Here is a 21,228-nt window from a genome sequence, read left to right as displayed (position 1 = left end):
AATGGCACCATGTGGTCGAAGCTCATTGAAAGCCAACAAGATTTCCTGAGGTTGTATGTGAGGTCAGAAAGGAGGAGAGGCACCAGGGAGGGCACCTAGGCATGATGTCACTCAACACTTAAAGCCTGCAGCTGTCAGCCAATGACAGGGAAAGGTGCACATGGAATCATCTTCATACAGAGGAGCAGGGATGCACCTCGAGGACGTGCCGCACGCGATAGCTGGTTTTCTGCATCAGCTTGATGGGGCCGTAGGATGCCAGGTAGTCGGTCACAGGCTACTCTGGCTGTTTTTGGACGAGATTAGCATTTGAACAGGTCAACGTAGGCAAGCAGGTGGTCCTCCCTAGCGTGGGTGGGCCTTGTAAATCAACTGAAGGCCTGAGTAGAACAACCTCTGGCCCTTTCCCAGGTAAAGAGAATTCCTCCTGCTGGGCTGCCTTCCAACTGGGATCAGAGCTTCTTCTTGCCTTCGCACTTGAACTGTAGTACAGGCTCCTCCCCTGGGTCTCAAGCCTGCTGGCCTTTGAACTAGAACTATACCATCTGCTGCCCTGGGCCTCCTCCTCGCCAACTTGCCCTGCAGATCTTGAGACTTGAATGCCTCTGTAACCATGTGAGACAATTCTATGTGATCACTCGATCTGTACACACACACACACTATGGGTTCTCTCTTCGGAAAAACTTCACAAACTCAGTATGTTTCGGATGTCTATTAGAATTCAAGTAGAGAGTCAAGCAGTTAATTCGATATGAGTCTAGAATTTGGGACCGAGTTCGAGGGTGGCAGTTATGTTGGGGTTCACGTGTGTACAGACTAGTGCTTTACAATACCAAGTGGGCTCCTTGAAGGAATAACTGCTGGCAGACAAGATCGATGACCGAGACCTGCGTCCCTGGGACATTTAAGGACCAGGGGCCTCAGCTCTGGAGACTGAGAAGCAGCGGCCACTGAGAGAGGAGGGAACCAAGGCAGAGAGGCGTCATGAACCCAAAGGGAAAGTCCGATCAGGTAAACGCATCACACTAGTAAACGCATCACACTTAGCAACGCGGGGGCCACTGGTGACCTTGACAAGGAAGGTGCCATTGGGGAAATGGGTCCAAAGCTCCCCTGGAGTGGGTTTAGGAGCAAATGTGGGTGGCAGGTCTGAGGTGACCTTTGCTCCAAGAGACTGCAGGAAAACAGCACCGTCATTGTCAAGGCAACAGGAGTCAAGTAGAGGTTTCACTGTCTTGTTTTTAAGGTTTGCTTACTTGTTTTGCCAGGCAGAGGAAGATGCCGAGAGCAGAGATCTCCCATGTGCTGGTTCACTCCCCACGTGGCCACGAGGACCAGGGCCGAGTCAGGTCAAAGTTAGGAGCCTAGACCTCCATCCTGGTTTCACCCGAGGGAGGCGGGGATCCGAGCACTTGAGCCGTCTCTGCTGTCCTCCCAGGTGTGCCAGTAGGGTACCGGATCAGACACAGAGCAGCCAGGACTCCAACCAGCACTCATCATGGCCCCTTGTTTTGCTCTAAAATGGGTGCTAATAGCATTAGCTGCTGGTTCTGGAGCATTTCACTGGGGTGGGGGTGCTTTACAAGTGACACCTGCTCCAGTTTTCCCAATTGTCTTGCAGTATAGATGCGAACACTGTTACATTTCATGCAAGGGAACAGTTGTGAAATGAAAGTGAATAATTGGCCGGCGCCGTGGCTTAACAGGCTAATCCTCCACCTTGCGGCGCCGGCATACCGGGTTCTAATCCCAGTTGGGGCGCCGGATTCTATCCCGGTTGCCCCTCTTCCAGGCCAGCTCTCTGCTGTGGCCCGGGAAGGCAGTGGAGGATGGCCCAAGTGCTTGGGCCCTGCCCCCGCATGGGAGACCAGGAGAAGCACCTGGCTCCTGGCTTCGGATCAGCAAGATGTGCTGGCCACAGCGACCATTGGAGGGTGAACCAGCGGCAAAAAGGAAGACCTTTCTCTCTGTCTCTCTCTCACTATCCACTCTGCCTGTCAAAAAAAAAAAAAAGTGAAGAATTTTATAAAACATAGTTGGCAGGTGGCTGCATGATTTAAAGCCAGGTTATTCTAACTCTAATGCAGCCACTCTTAACCAGTAACTAAGGAAGGCTGCCTATGACAGAGTACCCTGATCTTAGCACCTGCCCCGTGCAGGGCACACAGGTTGAGGACGCCTGGTAAGGGGAACCGCCGGATCCTCATGGGGATCTGGAAAGCCCCTAGCCATGTAGAACAATGTGCACAGAGATTTGTAAACCCTCTGCGTTCACTTTACGAAAGAGATATATGATACAGGTATCCTAACACGGCCTTCTACACACAGCAGTGCACACAAATGGTATTTGCAGCACATCCAAGGAGGAGAATAAACATTCGCTGGCAAGTTCTGTTTTCAGATTGGGCATGGATGTGGAAAGAAGCCCGCCCTTTCTTGTCTAGCACACCGGGGACTGGGGCAAAGAACTTCGTATTTGCGGCTTCTGCAGTTACCGCACTACACCGAGAGGGGGCGCTGTTCAGGAGCGGGGTCGCCCGGGAAGGGCTCTCCACTTTCCCCGGGGCAAAGCAAGCTACTGGAGTCTGCGGCTGTCGTCACACTGCAAGATTATACCCAGAAGCAATCTGGCTGCAGTATTACAGGTTCCATTTTAAAACCTGCAACATTGGGGTTTTTTGGTGAAAAGTAAAACATTCCTGGAATCTTCATTTGTGCTGAGAATAAGACTAGCTTTATGGGAACTCCCGGTGGGCAGGAGAAGGGGTAGCAGCGAGAGAACCCACGTGATGAGGTAAGGTGATTCTGACGCATCCCCCCGCAGGGCCTTGACCCGGGAGCAGGTCAAGAGCATAAGCGCCACGGTGCCCTGGAAACAGCCATTCCAATTAGCGCCAGACGGAGCTGAAATGAAGATTAAGAGGTCAATGCAAACAATAGCCCGAGGATCGTTTGCTTAGCATCCAGCTCTCCGCAGCAATGCACTTCTGCCGCTTTCCTGGGCAGGGCCGGTGCATGCAGGTCCCAGGTCAGTTCTCACAGGGCAGGCGCTCTGGCTCAGGAAGGACCTTGGGCTCCTTGGTCAGGAGCTTCCCCAGGCTCCTGCGCCCATGCCTCGCTGGCAGGGGGAGAACCTGCTGATGAGGTCACACCCCCGCTGCCCTCCTCGCTCCCCCCACCCCGCATCGCCTGATCTCCCTGCCTTCTCAAGTGTTAAGAAACATTTCTTTTTGGATTGAGCAGTCCACATCAGTGCCTTCACAAGGCTCCCCTGACTCCTTCAGAGGCCTGGCCCTCACCTTTGGGAAACTGCCCGTTAGCAAACAATCAGTAAATTCCATTTTGAATTGGAAACGATTGGCCTTCATTTAAAATCTTAAATTTTTTTCCCGATTCTGGAAATACTATATGCTCCCTGAAAATGAAGACAACCATACAGAAAAAAACATAAAGGAGAATATGAAAAATATCTTACAATCCTATCTCTTAAAGAACATGACCAGTATATATCCTCCCAGATTTTAACTGTTAAATATATATGATATATATATTTATATATACTTATATATTTATATTTATGTATATAAATATACTTATATATACTTTTATATATAAATATATATATATGAGGAGACTTCAAAAAAGTTCACATAAAAATGAACGAGAAGATAGGTTGAAGGGCCGACATGTTGTGGCACAGTGAGTTAAGCTGTTCCCTGTAGTGCCGGTATCCCACATGGGCAGCAGGTCGAGTCCCGGCTGCTCCACTTCTAATCCAGCTCCCTGCTAATGCTCCTGGGAAGGCAGCAAATGGTAGTCCAAGTGCTTGGGCCCCTGCCACACGTGTGGGAGACCCGGATGGAGTTCCAGACTTCTGGTTTCAGCCTGGCCCAGAGTTGGCCATTGTGGCCATTTGGGCAGTGAACCAGCAGATGGAAGATCTCTGCTCTCTTTCTCCCTTTCAAATAAATCAATCTTTTTAAGGAAGGTTTATTGATGCAGAAATGTTCATCCACATGGGTTGGTTTTCATCATACTCATTTTCCATGAAAGCTTTGGAGATTCTTGGTCTATCAGGAGTCCCTAACCTGAACTACTAAGCCAAGGCATTCTGTGTGCCTGCACACAAAGGCATTTTTAAGAGGAGGCCATAATTTTAATCAGTTTCCAAAGAAGTTTTAAAATTCACAACTTCTGTTTAATTTATAAAAATCGAATAATCTACATATAGATCTCTAACTCATGTCTCCCCACTTGTAGTACCTTTGTATCTCAGGAATCGTTGTTATTCCTGATGGGACTTTTTAAAATCACTTATTCCTTCTCCCTTCACAAACTAGAACCTAGAGCTTAGAGCCGGGCAGATGTGCCTTGGCCTTCCTGTCCCACCATTAGAAGATCTGTAGGTTTTGTCTTCTGGGAAATCAGGACAATGATGACGTTATTAGAAGTGCAACAGAATTACTGCAAGGAACAAATGACAAAACCATATTTTAAGCACTTAGCACACATTACACATTCATTAAGTGTTAGTCCTTTTAGTAAGTACAATCTTCTTGGTCCAAATTCATCACACACACACACACACACACAGAACAACAACAACAACAACATCTATAGAGGACTATAAAATCAGAACTTAGAATGACAATAAAGTAGGTTATGAGGATAAAGCTGAAGCCACACTCTGGGATAAGATGGTACTCTGTTGCTTAGAAGAAAGTTAGCAAGCCAATCATTATTTTACAGCTACCTGTGTTACAGTGGAGAGGGTGCCAGCCCTAAGGTGCGTGGCTAAGGGAGCTGCCCGTGGACTTAGCTGACCCTCTTCTGCATGCTGAGGTGGTCATGGTGCCAACCATTCCGTGTGGCTTGCACGACTGGCCTCCCCTGACCGGCCCTGGTACAGACCATTCCGTGTGGCTTGCACGACGGGCCTCCTGTGACCAGCCCTGGTGCAGACCATTCCATGTGGCTTGCACGACTGGCCTCCCCTGACCGGCCCTGGTGCAGGCCATTCCGTGTGGCTTGCACGACTGGCCTCCCGTGACCGACCCTTTGTGCAAGTCCTCAGACTTTGCATCAGCAGATGCTTCAGGTTCAGAGTCCCGTTTCCCTGGCAGGACACTGCTGGGCAGCCTCACTTCCCAACTGCGGCTTTGGTCTTCGGCCCGCTCGCCAGCTTTCTCTGCCCTGTTGGTGGGCACTGGCTGCCAGAGCCGGGGCAGCCGCTACCTGCTGGGCACAGGCTAAGTGTGCAGCATGTTTTATTTTCCTGCTGTCACAGCAGTTCTAGAAGGGATCTCCGTCTGGCAGATGCAGACGTGGAAGCACAATGAAGCTAAGCCACGTGTACAACGTCACACAATTAGCAAGGAGCAGAGCAGTGTCCAGACTGCTTCATTCCAGAGCCCTGTCTCCTTGGAACAATACCCCGATTAGCTTTGAGCTTGTGCAGTGAGCTACGTGCAGAACTGTGGAGGAAAAGGACAAAGCATCCATGTGGTGCCCACAGAGGCCTCCCTTGCAGCAGCAGGGCTCATGCTCACACCAAGTCAGGATGACACAACCAGACGCACAGTCCACATCTGCAGATCGGAGCCATGCTAACCCTTCAGATATGCAGGAAGGCCACGAGAACACTGATCGGAAAGGTCATTTATCTAGGACGTCTACGTCCGTGGTAGGCAGGACGATGAGCCCCCAAATATGTCCACATCCTAACCCAAGGAATGTTCAACATTGTGCTCAATGTTGCCAAAGGGATTTTGTGGATATGACTAAATTAAACATCTAGAGGTTGAAGGGCTATTCTGAATTTCCCAGGAGTGCCCATGTGACCTGGGCCAGAGAGTGACGTGAGAGGGAAGCAGAGGGCTGAAGGCCCCAGAAGCTGCAGAAGGCAAGGAAACTGCTTTCCCCCAGAGCCTCCAGGAGGGATGGCAGCCCTGCCAACCCCATCTTAGGCTCCTGACTTCAAGAAATGTAATAGAATCCACAATAGAGTTACAGGCCACTAAGTTTCTGATGAATTGTTACAGCAGCAGTAGGACCCTACCAAGAAGTCTGCATTTCCAGTGTCCTGTAACAGGCGTGCCCAGTGTTAAACTTGAAGTCCTCTGTCCAATGCATTTAAATCTAAGATTTCAAGCAGCCCATTTGTGATTCCTGGATTGATCTGTTTTTCTTTTTTCATAAAGAAAATGAATAACAACATCCTACGTATAAGCCAATACTCCTCTAGGTGTATCTAAATCCTCGTGAGTCCAAGGCCCTTCTCCTCTCCCTTGGAAAATAACACAGACATGCCAGCCTCACATTGGCACCCATTCCTGGGGACCCGCAGCCTCCCAGAAAGCAAACATTCAGGCGTAATTAGAAGTGGACACAAATAAGCCACCCTCCCCACTTTTTGCAGAGTTCCTTGTGAATGTTTTCAACACCTACCCATAATAACATCTTTCCCCAGCTCAGTTGTATCGAGGCTAAAAATGCTTTCTAATTTTAATTCTAATAAATGACTTGAAGAAAGTGTGTCCCTGTTTGTTTACATACATAAATTTAGAAGCACTGTGAGATCTGGAACAAAATTAGCCATGGTAGAGGGAGGCATCAGATAACCCAATTAACAACGGCTGAGCCACTTAGATTCATAGGGGTCTGCATCCTGCCTGCCACTGCACTGAAGGAAGAGCCGGGCAGCTCTGATGGGGGAAACCAGCAGCCAGGAAGCAAGTGCAAACAGGTGCAAAGTTCATTAACAGACACTGAGCATGAAGCAAAGAGTCCTTAAGCTCTAGAAGGTTCCTGACATTGCCCTCATTATCCGGGTAAGCTAGGAAATATCAGGTCCCAGAAGTGCCTCTGAATTTTTCAGGGAGAAAGCTTTAACTTAAGAAAACCTCCATGTGGCCCTGTGTTCTCCCACAGGACTCCAAAATTACCAGTGTTTTCATGCAAATCCCAGAAGCTTTAGAACAGCCAAAGGCAGGCACATAGGTTGGTTCTCTCATATCATTTGCAAGACTCCAGAGCTCCAAACAGCTGACTATATACCTGGCACATTAGAATACATCCTATAAAGAAATCTCCTCTAGCAATGATGTTATATTCCTCAGCTAAAATTATGGTAAATAACCTTTTTTTTTTTGGAGGGGGGATTCTTTGCCCCATCACCTCAGGTCTCTGTATAGACGGGCTTCCTTTTTACTCTGGTGGTAATAAATAATTTAAGGTGACAGAATGACTATGCAAGGAAGGGGTAGGCTGGCAAATAGCTGTTATTTCTTTACCAGGAAAAAATAAAGTTAGAACAAGAGGCTGCTGTGTGTGCCAGCTGTCATCTGGGACAACCAGGACTCTTGACCACTTGGCAGACAGTACGAACTTCCAAGTCTCATTCATATTCTCTCTCTCTTTCTCTCAAGGCATGGGGCCGACAGCCACGGTCCAGGTTTCCCAAAAGTCATGACTTCAAATATTATTTGTTTGCTATATAAAATATGCAATTGTACATATAAAATGTAAATTTTATCTTTAAAACTAAATATAGTTTAAACCTAATGCTGTTTGAAGACTATTCATATAAATTAATTTTTTTTGACAGGCAGAGTTAGACAGTGAGAGAGAGAGACAGCAAGGTCTTCCTTCCATTGGTTCACTCCCCAAATGGCCGCTACGGCCGGCGCACCACAGGGATCCGGAGCCAGGAGCCAGGCGCTTCCTCCTGGTCTCCCATGCGGGTGCAGTGCCCAAGCACTTGGGCCATCTTCCACTGCCCTCTCGGGCCACAGCAGAGAGCTGGACTGGAAGAAGAGCAACCGGGACAGAATCCGGTGCCCCAACTGGGACTAGAACCTGGGGTACCGGCGCTGCAGGCGGAGGATTAGCCAAGTGAGCCACGGCGGGGGCCGATATAAATTAATTTCTTTAAAATAGGTAACATCTTTAGACTGTTTTATGATTCAGGTTTAAGACAATACTCTGATTTTATATATTATTTTATACATAAAATTTTCTACATAGTTTAAATTTAACACCCAAATCAAGCATAACTTGCACTGCCTAGAGGGAGAACACCTTAGCGCTCTCTCATCATTACAATGGTGGATTTGGTAGAAGGCCCAATTCCTCTCCAACAAAGTTGCTTGTTCCTCTTTCCACCTACCCCCTCCAAAAAAATAAACAGTGATCTGCTTAGGGCAGGTGCAGTGGGCTGGGACCCACGAGCAGGAACTAGATGGTGGCTCCCACCTGTGGCAGAGCCTTAGTTTGGGTGGGAACCTCCCTAGCAAGTCTGCACCTGCAAGTTCACGGTGGAGGTACAGTGGGCACAAATTCCTTTCCCAAATCTCCCTCATTTCTGGGGCACAGGAGCAAGAAGCACAAAAGAAAAGCTTTACATACTTGAGAAATTGCTTAAAATAAACACCACCCACTATAAGATAGTCACAGGAAATAGCCCATTCTTGTTCCATCTCTTCTCTCGATTTCCACTTGCAAAGTCTATGGTTATACAACATACCCAGAGGCAACCCTTGCCAGTCACATGCCCAGATTTTCACAAAGGTGCAGACTAGGTACTCAAGGGCCTCGCCGGATATCAACAGATGGTTCTCATTCCTAACAGCTGTCAGGATTGTGATTTATATATGGGGAGTTCAACTTTGGCAAACTACTTCCATGACTGCGTTGGAGTGGGACGGGCAGGGCTATTTTGAGGTCATTTTGAATGGTTAAGAAAGGAAAGGTGCCAAGTGAGGACAAGTCCTGCCTCCTGATTCATAATTCTATCCAAAAGAATCTTGGAAAACTCCTCCCTCAGCCTCAACAAGTGGAGGTGAGTTGAGTGCTTAATTCTGGATACACGTAAGGTATAAGGTAGTATGTTTGGCATGAACTAGGTGGACCTGGTCAGTGAGTGAGTGATTCTTCCACATACAGGGATACCACCTGGGTCGCAGGTTTGTGTCAGAGAGAATCCGAGCAAGGCACGCATGAGCCTTAGCCTCCTTCAGGGTACAGCCTCATCTTGCCTCTGAGCTGTAGAAGTGAGTCCACAGCCTCCAGAGGACTCTACATACCCCTGAGAAGTGAGCAAGGGATCTAAAGGCACAGCTCCAGGAGCAGAGATGGCCAAAAAGTTGAAGGAATTGGGGATTCGGATTTCAAGAAGGGTTCCAGGGCCAAATTTGGAAAACACATCTTACCATGTCTTCCTCTTAGAGAGTTGCAAGCAAATTCCAAGCACTGAAACGCTGCCAGTCAAGAAACACTACATTTCATTCATGCAGCTCATCCATTTACCATGGAACAGCCCGCAGAACCAACCTTCTAGGGGACCCAAGTGGGAAATGCTGAAAGGCTAAGGGCTCCGACTCAGAAATCACACTCTCCCAGCAGCGCAGACAGACATCAGGATGGTCTGCCGATGTTCTCACTTCCTGGACCTCCTTGGCTCGAGCAGCTGTCAAAGGAAGCAGAGAACAAAGCAGCATGCCCTGCTGGCTTTCTAGTGTGCTATTCTAGAACCTATTTCCCTCAGCCTTGGGCATCTGCCTTGGCTTCTGGTCCATAGATTTTCTTTGGAACTTGGGACACCCGCTTTGTTTCTTCTCTGGGTTCTTTGACCCAAGTCTTGTCCCCACTCCATTAGTTTTCTGAGCACCTGTTCTCATTCTTTGGCCCAAGGACATAGCCTGACCTTAGGTCCCACAGCTCTGCCCTACAATTCTGAGGCCAAGGAACTCTCTTGTGTTTCCCAGTAAATCTCTTGTGCATGAGTCAACAGGTGGCTATTCACCTTAAATCCAACTTTATATTTCTTTGTGAGAATTGGTTACATTGAAAGAGCTGGTAGGCTGGGGCCAGTGCTGTGGCACAGTGGGTTAAGGGGCTGCCTATATGGAGCATCCTATAAGGGGCATCCTATATGGAGCTGATTCAAGCCCCAGCTGCTCTACTTCTGATCAAACTCCCTGCTAATGGCCTGGGAAAAGCAGCTGGAAGATGGCCCAAGTGTCTTGGCCTCTGCACTCACATGGGAGACCTGGAAGAATCTCCTGGCTCCCACCTGGCCTAGTCCTGCCGTTGTGGCCATCAGGGGAGTGAAGCAGCGGATGGAAGACCTCTCCCCCTCTCCCCCCTTCTCTCCCCCTCTCTCTCCCCCTCTCTCTGACATTCAAACACATAATCAGTCTTAAAACAAGAAAGAAGGAAAGAAAGGATAATGGTCTATATACCCAGGTAAATAAAGAGAATCTGATGGCGGTGCAGTGAACTTGGAAAGGGGTGCAGGCACCAGCATGTTGTATCATGTATGACTGCGTTATCCCAACAAATTATGATGTGGTTGCAGTCTTCCGCTCTGTCTCCTACAACTGATGATTTAAGAGGTAGTAACTTGCCCAAGGTCATGAAAAGGTCAGTATTGGAACCCAAGTGGTCTGAGCTCAAAGTTCATGTCCCTCTGAAGCAATAAGCTTCCCTTGATTTGCATCCAACCTTGTTATCTGAGGGCACTTTGAGGCCAGCATGGTGGCACAGTGGGTTAAGTTATTGCCTAGGAGCATGGCGTGCCTCTGTGGTCACCACCCCACAGCAGCCATGGCTTCTTAACACCACGTCTCCCTTCTCAATTTGTTCTTGTGCACAGAATACCCTGGTTCTCATCTTCGGGTCCTTCCGCCAGAGTGATCTACTTCTACAGTAGCTAAACTGATAGACCAGTCTGGGCTATGTGCCCTCTCCTAATTTTGTTTGAAAGAGTTATTTATTTTATTTGAAAGGCAGAGTTAGAAAGAGAGGGAGGGACAGAAAGGAAGAGATTTTCCATCCGATGGCTCACTCCCCAAATGGCCTCAATGGCAGGGGCTGGGCCAATCCAAAGCCAGGAGCTTCCTCTGAGTCTCCCATCTGGGTGCAGGGGCCCAAGGACTTGGGCCATCTTCTGCTCTTCCCCAGGCACACTATCAGGGAACTGGGTTGGAGGTGAGGCAGCTGGGACTCAAAGCAGCTCTCATGGTGGATGCTGGCTCCGAAGTTACTTCTGGTAGCAAAATGGTCTACCTAGGTTCCACCTATCAGCCTCCAGAAAGCGCCATAGGCATGGAGCTCTAAGAGCAGGAAGGCCAGATTTGGAGCCCAGCATCCCGTGAAGCCCTGCTTGCTTTGTCTGCTTCAGCGTCCTCCCTGCACACAGGGGCATCACGTTGGGAACGCTGCTTTTTAGATAGCAAAGGCCCATGCTCAGGCCTCAGCTTAGACAACATGAGTCAGACTCTTTGGGAGTGAGATCCTAGCAGTGCATTTTATTAATCTCTAGGTGCTTCTTATGTGCGACTAGACTTGGATCTATTTTCCCTGAAACACGGGACTATCTCTATAGACAGACCACATTTGCTCAATGCTGGTCTGTGTCCATCCCACTGGGGCTGATGAGAGCCGACAGATGTGCCGACTCGGCAGAGGGCAGGGGGTGCAGAATCCTGGACCTGCCTGAGATCACCACAGCTCTTGGCTGCAATCAGCTTCCGTGGGATTTGGTTTGCCCATGCAGCACTGAGGGATTAACATCAACTTGCCTCAGACGTGGGTAATGGCAATTGACTAATTCTGGTGGTCACGGGGTACTGCTTAGTCAACGTTAAAATGCTCCAATGACAACTGAAGGGATTTGAAAAACTTCCCTCTAAAATACTGCCAAGAAATCCTGCCCCCCACCAAGAATTCTACCTAGGGAGCTAGAAGTGAATTCAATGAAACACACAGCACAGACACTAATTACCCATGGATGGCTGCTACTCTTTCCTCCTGCTAATGTCTTTGGATAGCAATTCGGAACTATAAATCAGAAGAAAAGATACAAGACCTTGAAATTGCCTTGGCACAACTCCCACAGAGCTAACGCTGGCTCACTGGCTGGCTGCTTCCTAGAAGCAGGTGTGCCCCAGCTAGGGGACCTTCCAGGAGGCAAATAACTGCACAAAGCATGCTTCCAGGTTCCCGACTTTCTCAAAATAGGAACCTCCCTCCTGCACAGGTCATTAACTTCGTACCCTCAAGGAGACACAGATCAGCCCAGATGAAGATGGAACTCTGAAATGATCAGGTTAACCAGTGGGAAAATAGGGTTTACTTTTTGAAACCTTCACAGTAACTTGCATGCTATTTGAAGGGAAATTGACTTCCATGATGCTCGACAGTGCCATAAAAGACATATTTAGGTTCCGAGGTGTAACCTTCAGCCCCTGCCAGTCACGTCTTCACAGGGGATGCAGTGCAGGGGTGGGGAGGCAGGGGGAGGCGTTCAGTCCATGCTGCTGGCTGGCCTCACTGCAGAAAAACCCCTCAGCACCGAGCCCCTATCTATTTACGGTAAGCTGGGTACTACACTCAGCTTCCTAAGGCAGGCAGAGGTGAGTAGGGCATGCTCCCCCCGCCCTTTAACCTTGCCAGCTTAGGGTGACAAGATATTCAAGTTTGACAGCTCTGATCTACTGGGCAATGTAGGGGATCCGTGCCAGTTTGGGTGGGAGCTCTCTGAATTAGCCCTTAGCTGCTCCTCACACATGGGAGGCCTTGCTCAGAGTGGTCTTCCAGTTGTGGTTAGCGATCTGGGCTGGTAACTTCCTACCGGCACGGGATCTCCTTGTGACCAATGACGATCTCCACAATGGGAGTTTTCAGGGATGCTACAGGGCCCCGCCTGTGGGGGTGGAGACACAGATCGTGAGTGCATAACTTAGCGTCTGCTAAAGGCAAAGGGCTGCCTCGGGGCCTGCCTTACTGCTTGTATCCTGGCATTACTTAGATGCAGGGGCACAGGACTTGTGCCTGGGTCACGTGCTCACCAGCTACCCACTTGGCTGAAATTCCTGGTGCTTGGCAATCTGCTCTCAACAAGCGATCCCTGAGACCCCTCAGGGCGAGAAGGTTAGGATGTGCAGGTGGCTGTCAACGGTCAGCTGGTGTCAGCTGAGAATCACCTAGAAGTTTTACAAAAGGGCATAGCCCCACGCCTCCCTCTATAGGTTCTGCTTCCAAGGTTCCAGATCCAGCCTTGAGAATCTGCACCTTTCAACCACACTGCAGTGACTCTGACTCCAGCAGCTGGAGGGGCCCATGTTTGGGGCTTCGCACTTCTCCTCTCAGGCTCCCGGGAACATTCCAGCCAAGGGCCCTTGGGGGTCTCTTGGGGCTGGTGCTTCTTCCCACTGACCCACACAGCTCCAATCTGGCTGGGGCTTTGAGCAACGCGAGAGCCTTAGTCTCCCTGCGTGCAGCCGGTTCCCACGGTCGCTCTCTTCTGCATCTCCAGCGCTGACCACCGCAAGCGCTGCTGAGGTCGCCCCCTTTCTGCCAGTCACTTTGTACTGTTGGCCTCCCCAGTCCTCATCTTCCTATTAGGACAGGCTGGCCTGGGAACATCTCGCTTTACACTGGCAAGCACCTAACACCGGACTGCTGACAGGCCATGCAGCTTCATTGTTTAAAAAACAAGCCAGCTGGATGCTGAGAATCTGGAGATGGGTTGGCTGTGCTCTGAGTCGGGGTCTCAGCCTCCGATGAAGAGTAAGACCCCCCAGAATGGTCTAGCCGCCCCCCTCTGCCCTAGACAACCCTGTGTGATGGACAAATGAGCAGACCCTACTGAGATGTCTTTAGTGACGTTCTAAATCCTGGAATGAATTATCCCCCAAGGCAAGAGATGGACGATGCAGGAAGTGCATAATGGAGCTGAAAATGGCTCAAACAGACCCAGCCAGTGGCCTGTGATCCAAAGCAGATCCCTGCACTTACCTGGAATGGTTTCCAGCCATGTGCTCCTGAACTCTAATTTCGGGAAAGGCAAATTCAATCTCTCCTTTAATGTTTCTTCTGTTCTTTCACCCACTTGACAAATACTCACTGGGCGCTTGCTTTGTGGATAGAATAACAGCTCAAAAATCAAAGGACTAATTGCAATTAACCAGGAATCAACAGTCGATGTGCTTCCAGCAGTTAGTGGGTTTTTTTTAGAAATTAAGGTACCAGAGAGAGGAGGCAAGGCACTCAGAGTTCTGGGGAGGACTTCCAGGCGGTGGCTGGAGTCAGTGGATTTTTTTTTTTTGACAGGGAGAGTTAGTGAGGGAGACAGAGAGAAAGGTCTTCCTTTTTCCGTTGGTTCACCCCCCAAGTGGCCGCGACGGCAGGCGCGTTGCACTGCACCGATCCGAAGCCAGGAGCCAGGTGCTTCCTCCTGGTCTCCTGTGTGGGTGCAGGGCCCAAGCACATGGCCATCCTCCACTGCCTGCCCGGGCCACAGCAGAGAGCTGGCCTGGAAGAGGAGCAACCGGCACAGAATCCAGCACCCCAACCGGGACTAGAACCTGGGGTGCCGGCGCCGCAGGCAGAGGATTAGCCTAGTGCGCCGCGGTGCCAGCCGTCAGTGGCTTTTGAGCAAGAAAGTTCTCTCATGCAATTATGTGAGCAGCACAGCCCTACAACTGCAGGCTTGCTCTTCGCCAGCTTCCAGAAGGGGATAAGAGCCCAAGGACCACTTGAAAGCTCCGTTCTAAGCTGGCTGCTGTTTTTGTAATGGTCCGGGAAGGGAAGGCTCAGTACAACGGATGCAACTTAATACAAGTGTCAGCAGATCCTTTAATGTAAATTTGCAAAGACGACTGCTGTGGACCACAAAGGAGCTTTCACCAACATCTACAGAATGGAGGCACCAGCACTGCAGCTAAAACAGCACAGCTCTAACAAACCCACACTCACTGAACTGGCAAAGATCAGAGAACTCCCATCATCAGACTGTCACTCAGCACAAAAGGACACAATGGAGATTAGAGATCTTATTTAGAGGAACTAATAATGGGCCGCCCTCTGAGCTCCCCCCAAAATCCATGCTTCAGTTTGCCTTTGAGTGCTGCTCACCTGCTCCTGCTGAAACACCCCTCCCCAAAGCCTCTCAAAGCTAGCGAGGCTATCAATGGCCTCATTTCCAGCAAGACACTCAACACACCTGTTTCCATGGTCAACAGTCAGCATGTTCCCTTCTTAGTTCCATTCATTTAGGGACTCAGTCATTCAATTTGTATTGGCTATTTGATACCAGCCCCTGTGGAGTGCGCCAGGGCTGGAGACATGAAATCAGGCAGCATGGTTACCTTCAGGGAGCTTAGAGTTTATGGAAGAAACAGGAACGTGTAGAACTGGGCATTTTAGTGCCATAATTGCAGTTGGGATTGTTCAGCGTACTAGGGACGTTAGTGCAGTTCCGAGGGAGGAGCTGGCACCTGGGTGAGGTACATTCTATGGGTCTGGTGACGGAAGTGACTCCTGTGACCCATCCTCTTTCACTTTGTCCTATTTGGTATAAATAGTCTCTATTGATCCTATGGTCAGCCGGGGTTGGGAGTGCCATCTGTGGCCATGAAAGAAAGAGAAATAGCTTCATGCAGAGTAAGACATACGCCACGAACTCAGACCAGTCAGGCAACAACTCACAGGAACAACCATTCCAATCGCATTTCAAGATAGTGGCCCACCTATGAGAATTTACCTAACATACCTCTAAAAATTTTACTTAAGTAGCAGAACACACACACACACACACACACCAAAATAACGCTCTATAACAGACAGAAATCAGGAAAGGTAGATCAGTAGGTAGAAATTTTAAGGAATTTCTGGAAAACAGCCAACATGTATGTACTGTTGTACAGATTTTTATTGAGCCAATTGAAATCAGGATATAAAATCGATTCTAGAGGCAGAGCACTAAGAGGGGAGTGCTGTTACCAACAGGATCCTCAAGAACTCAGGTCTGGGGTCACAGGGAAAAGGAGCAGTCAAGGCGATGAATGAAAAGATTCTGCAGAATGCAGGTTTTTCATTTCTCCCCTTTCCTCTCCAAACTGCCCAGGAGCTGAGTTTACCGAAACAGCCCAGCCCTCCACGTGCAGCCTCTCTGATTCTGGCGGTCTGAGCAGTCAGAAGCTTTCCTGTACACTTCTCACTCCGGCCTGGGCCTCCCACAATCTTAGCTCTGCCACTCGGGAGGAGAACCATGCCGAAAACCAGGCCCACGTAGCAGCCATGGAACCCCCCAGCCACCTCCACCAGGCAGTCTAGGCCTTCCTTTTCGGTGGTTCGGTCAAAAGTTATTGGTTATTGAAGGAAAACCAAGAGAGAAGTATCTAGAACAACAGAATGCTGCCACAGCCAAGAGCTGAAACAGGATAAAGAGGACAACTTGAGAAAATACACTGTTGTTCTCAAGGAAATTTGAGAGAAGGCCACATTCCTAAAAGTTAGGAAATGACTTTTAGAAGATGCTCTGTAGAAAGGCTGATAACTCAAATCACAAATTAAGATCCAGAGAAAATTGAAGACAGAAGGAAAAAAATGAGAAAAGTTAAGAACATAGAGATCCAGAATCTTCTGGAACTAAAAGACCAAGTATCCTTTTCACAATAAGAGCTATTAGAGGATAAAACAAAGAGGATGGAGACTATGGACACTTCACTGAGATAAGAGGGTGTCTTCCTGAGCTGAATAAAGCTTGGGTCTTCAATGGCCCAGGTACTTGGGCTTCTGTCACCCACACAGGAGACCCAGTTGGGATGGAGTTCCTGGCTTCTGACTTTGGCCTGGCCCAGATTTGGTTGTTGGAGCCATTTGCGGAATGCCCCAGTAGATGGAAGATCTCTTTCTATCTTTTCCTCTACCATTGCTCTGCTTTTCAAATAAACAAATCTTAGAAAAAAAAAAAAAGCCAAGATGAATAAGAGGGAAAACAAACAAAAAGACACACCTGGAAGCTAGCTGGTGAAATTATGCTCTCCAAATACAATGAGAAAAATCCTAAAGGTTCACCAGGGTGGGGGAGAGGAAGGAATTACCAATAAAGGAGCAACATCAACACGGCAGCAGACTTCACATCTGCTTTTCAGGTTGCTGGATGCCAGTGGAACAAAGTCCATGAAGCTGTGGCAGAAAGATATTCAGAATCTGTTTTGTAATTATGAGAGCAAAATGAAGATCCACAAGGACGTAGCCCTAACGCTACTTTAATTCAAACATACACTCTAGCAAAATGGAAAAATGAGTCCAAGAAGGCTTCAGCCTGGAGAGAATGGAAATGATCCAGCTCCGGTGGACAGAATTCTGAGTGGGACAGCCTGCATTTAGTTCAAGTTAGAACTCCGCTAGGCGGAAGATTAGCCTAGTGAGCCGCAGCACCGGCACACCGGGTTCTAGTCCCGGTCGGGGCACCGGATTCTGTCCTGGCTGCCCCTCTTCCAGGCCAGCTCTCTGCTGTGGTCCGGGAGTGCAGTGGAGGATGGCCCAAGTGCTTGGGCCCTGCACCCCATGGGAGACCAGGAGAAGCACCTAGCTCCTACCATCGAATCAGCGTGGTGTGCCTGCTGCAGCGCGCTGGCCATGGTGGCCATTGGAAGGTGAACCAACGGCAAAGGAAGACCTTTTTCTCTGTCTCTCTCTCTCACTGTCCACTCTGCCTGTCAAAAAGTAAAAAAAAAAAAAAAAAAAAAGAACTGTAGGACGGAGGGCTCGGTGAGTAACATCTTCTACAAGAAATGAGATTTCAACAAAAAGGTCAATCCACAGTTTCATTTCAGAGTTCTTTTTCTTCTACTGAAGCAGAGTAAAATTAAATATAATGTCTTCTGTAGTTTAAAATACTCATAGTAGTTATCTTTAAGCAACAGGCTATTTAGTGGTGTTTTCCTTCTTTCAATTCTTCTCTTTTCCAAATATTCTACCATCAACATACACTTATTCTATGCTGACTTAAACTGAAATTCACCAAGGTCAATTATCATTACCAAACTGAATAACTAAACATCAAAAAGTGCATGACATGCCACCTATGAACAGAAGACTGAAGTTTTGCCAAGTCAATCGGAGAAGACAAAGATAATTAGAAACTCTGGAAAAATATTCATAAAGCACAAATGCTATATAAATATGAAGGAAGCTACAGTATATACTTCAGAATTAAGGAAATAAAAAAATACTGGGGTCTGAAACAAAGTTAAGCCTCTATGGTAAACAAGGCAGAGCAGACGCCCTGAGTGCCTCTCCATTCTCTGTGGGTTCTAGCCCGCTGCGGGAAGGCACTACCTTCCCATTGCATGGCACTGCATCATCCAGGTCTTCCATGAGAGTGGCAGAGGCCCAGGTACTTGGAACATCCTCCACTGCCTTCCCAGGTGCCTTCTCAGGGAGCTGGGTCAGAAGCAGAGCAGCTGGGACTGGCACCTGCACTCGGTGTGGGATATCAGGGTCCATGCCAAAGAGCCAGCCCCCAATGGCTTTTTGACAAGCAGGATGGCACGCTGAATGATGAGATCAAAGTTGCACTGCACGTGGTTTAAGCAGGTGATCTGGGACACGGGCTTCAGCCCCCAGCTCCTTTCCTTCCCCATCAGCAGAGTCCCACTGCTGTGGCTGAAAGCCCTGCTCAGGGAGCCCAGTGGAAATTTTAAGGGTGTAGCCCTAAGAAATCTCCAATTATTTCATGATTTTTAACAGGGATTGTATTAACTGAACAGCTTATACAAGAGAAAGAGGGATGGTAGTTTTAAACTCTAAAAATGTCTCGGTTTTAAAAAAAAGTAGAAATGGTGGTTGCCAGGGGCTGGCTGGGGAAGAATGGGGAATTCATTTAATGGGTAGAGAGCTTCAGCCTGGGAAGAGGAGAGAATGCTAAAGTTGGACAGTGGTGATGCTTGTACAACAACCAGAATGTGCTTAACACCACTGAATTGTACACTTAAGATGGCCAAAATGTTCATTTCTATACGTATATTTCCTCACAATTTTTAAAAGGTGCATGTTCACCTTAAATCCAATCATGGCATAACATGATTTCATGAGCTTTAAGAGTATCTTGAGAATCAGTATCTTTGAGTCAGTATGCGGCATTGTTTTGCACCTTTTATAGCTTCAACAAAGTAATCCTTGTGACAGGACGCAGATGAGTAGTTAATAGCCTCTTGTCAATCTTTGGCCATTTAATAATATTTATTTTCATATACTTGAAAAGCAGAGAGAGAGGGGGGGGGATGGAGATTTTCCACCTGCTGGTTCATTCCTGGAATACCCACAAGAGCCAGCATTGAGCCAGGCCAAAGTCAGGAGCCAAGAACTCCCTCCAGGTCAACTGCACTGGTGGCAGGGATCCAAGTACTCAAGCCATCATTTGTTGCCTCCCAGACTACGTGAGCAGGGAGTCAGACTGGAAGCAGAGCAGCCGGGATTTGAACCAGTGCTCTGATATGGGATGTCAGTGTTCAAGCAACAGCCCCATTGGGCCACAACTTCTACTCTCATAGGCTGTTTGAGGCTCAGAAGAGGAAGAGAGTCCTTTTTCAAAATAACACATTAGACTTTTAAAGCTAGAAGTTGACCAATATCTTTGGAGATGAGCACAGCAGATTTTTAAAGATTTATTTATTTATTTGAAAGGCAGAGAGAGAGGAGAGACACACAGAGATCTTCCATCTACTGGTTCAGATCCACAAATGGTGGCAGCGGCTAGGGCTGTGCAGGGCTGAAGCCAGGAGCTTCATCCAGATCTCCTACCATGTGGTGGAATGAGAAGGCCATGCCAAGATGGCCACTGACAATGGAGCTTGCCTGGCAACAGGCTGTGATTGGATGGCTTCAGAAACCACATGACAATGGAGCCTGACTGACAACAGGCTGTGATTGGATGGTTTCAGAAGCCACATGGCAACAGAGCCTGCCTGGCAACAGGCTGTGATTGGTTAGGGCATAGACCACCCCTTGACCAGATTGGCTGCCTTGGCTATTTAAGCTGCTGTACTAACTGAAATAAACAAGTCTGCGGGATGCTCGCCTCTGGCCTGCTTTCACCTGATTCCCAGAGTCTGTGTGGTGACTCTGTGCCTCTTGCCCCCACCATGCTCCTCCTCTCAGAACGAATCCACAGCAACACTACCAGGGTGGCAGGGGCCCACCCAAGCACTTGGGCCATCTTCCATTGCCTTCTGAGGAGCATTAGCAGGAGCTGGAGTAGAAGTGGAACAGCTGGGACTTGAACCAGTGCCCATATGAGGCGCCAGTACCACAGGTGGTGGCTTAACTCGCTGCACCACAGTGCTAGCCCCATCACAGAAATTAATGACAATTTCTTTAACAAAGTCCAATTTGGACCGGAGGTTGTATTTTTCTTAAATAGCTTCCATTTTGTTAAAACACCTTCTGAATATACTAAAAAAATAACCTCATGAAAACTAACTTCCACTTACACCTGTGCTCAAACTCTCTAAAGAGCTCACCCTCCTCCACTCCCAGGGGAGTGGCTTGCTTGAACTGCCCCCTGTTTGCAAGAGGGCTTGGGGCTCACCAAAGATTCCTCGGCCACTACTTCCTGAACAGCCAGGAAGGAGCGATGATTTCAAGATGGGGAAATCAATTTCCATTTCTGAACATCGTAACTGATGTATTGTAAGCATGAGACACAGCTTTTACTCACTGTGAGAGACGAGATAGCCGATTCTCTATCCTTCACTGGCTCAGAATCTTTAGGTAATAAAAAAATTCAGAAACACACCTCTGATTCAGTTCCCTCCAGGTTCAAGTCCGTAGGGACAGTGCTCCTCCATGAGCTGCTGTGTGAAACCATCTACAGCAGTGTGCAACCTGACACTCTAGGATGAGCAACAGGTGATGTTTTTGTTGGCTACACAAGAACTTGTTTTCTATTATACTTTGTATGTACAAAAATATTATCCATACTTTTAAAAATGTATGTATTTATTTATACTTTATTTAAAATGCAGAAATAGAGAGCTCTCCTATCCACTGGTTCAATCCCCAAATGCTCACAGCATCCAGGCTGGGCCAGACCAAAGCCAGGAGCCTGAACTCAAGTCCCACATGGGTGGCAGGGACCCAAGTACTTGAGCCATCAGTGCTGCCTCGCAGTATGTTCATTTTGGATTTGATGTGGAGTAGCCAGGACTCAAAACATTCCAATATGGGATGTGTGTCCCAAGCTGCGATTTAAGCCATTGGGCCAAAAGCCCACTCCAGCCATACTATTTGCATACATAATTTCCAATATTTTTCTTAAGAATGGCAAGTTCTGGTTCATAACTCTTTAATAGTTGCCAAACACATACTGACAGTGTCCAAAGACATCAGCAGCACTAGTTAACGAAACATATTCACAACTTAGAACTAAAATG

The 21,228-nt window shown here is 48.2% G+C and overlaps 1 protein-coding gene across 4 annotated transcripts in view; it reads right to left on the bottom strand.

The window, feature by feature from the left end:
* Window positions 1-21,228, bottom strand: part of NCALD (neurocalcin delta) — a 310,833-nt gene that overhangs the window by 69,243 nt on the left and 220,362 nt on the right. The window contains exon 1 of one of the 4 annotated variants that reach the window (XM_062188167.1): window positions 9,308-9,376. The exons of the other annotated variants lie outside the window; for them this stretch is intronic. The gene's annotated coding sequence lies outside the window, so the exon portion shown is untranslated. Of the gene's footprint in view, window positions 1-9,307; window positions 9,377-21,228 lie in introns of those variants that run through there. 4 annotated transcript variants of the gene reach the window in all.

The sequence above is a fragment of the Lepus europaeus genome, chromosome 4 (assembly GCF_033115175.1).
Source record: "Lepus europaeus isolate LE1 chromosome 4, mLepTim1.pri, whole genome shotgun sequence".
Lineage (NCBI taxonomy): Eukaryota > Metazoa > Chordata > Mammalia > Lagomorpha > Leporidae > Lepus > Lepus europaeus.
Note: the sequence above shows the minus strand (reverse complement) of the source record. Positions and strands in the feature narration are given on the sequence as shown.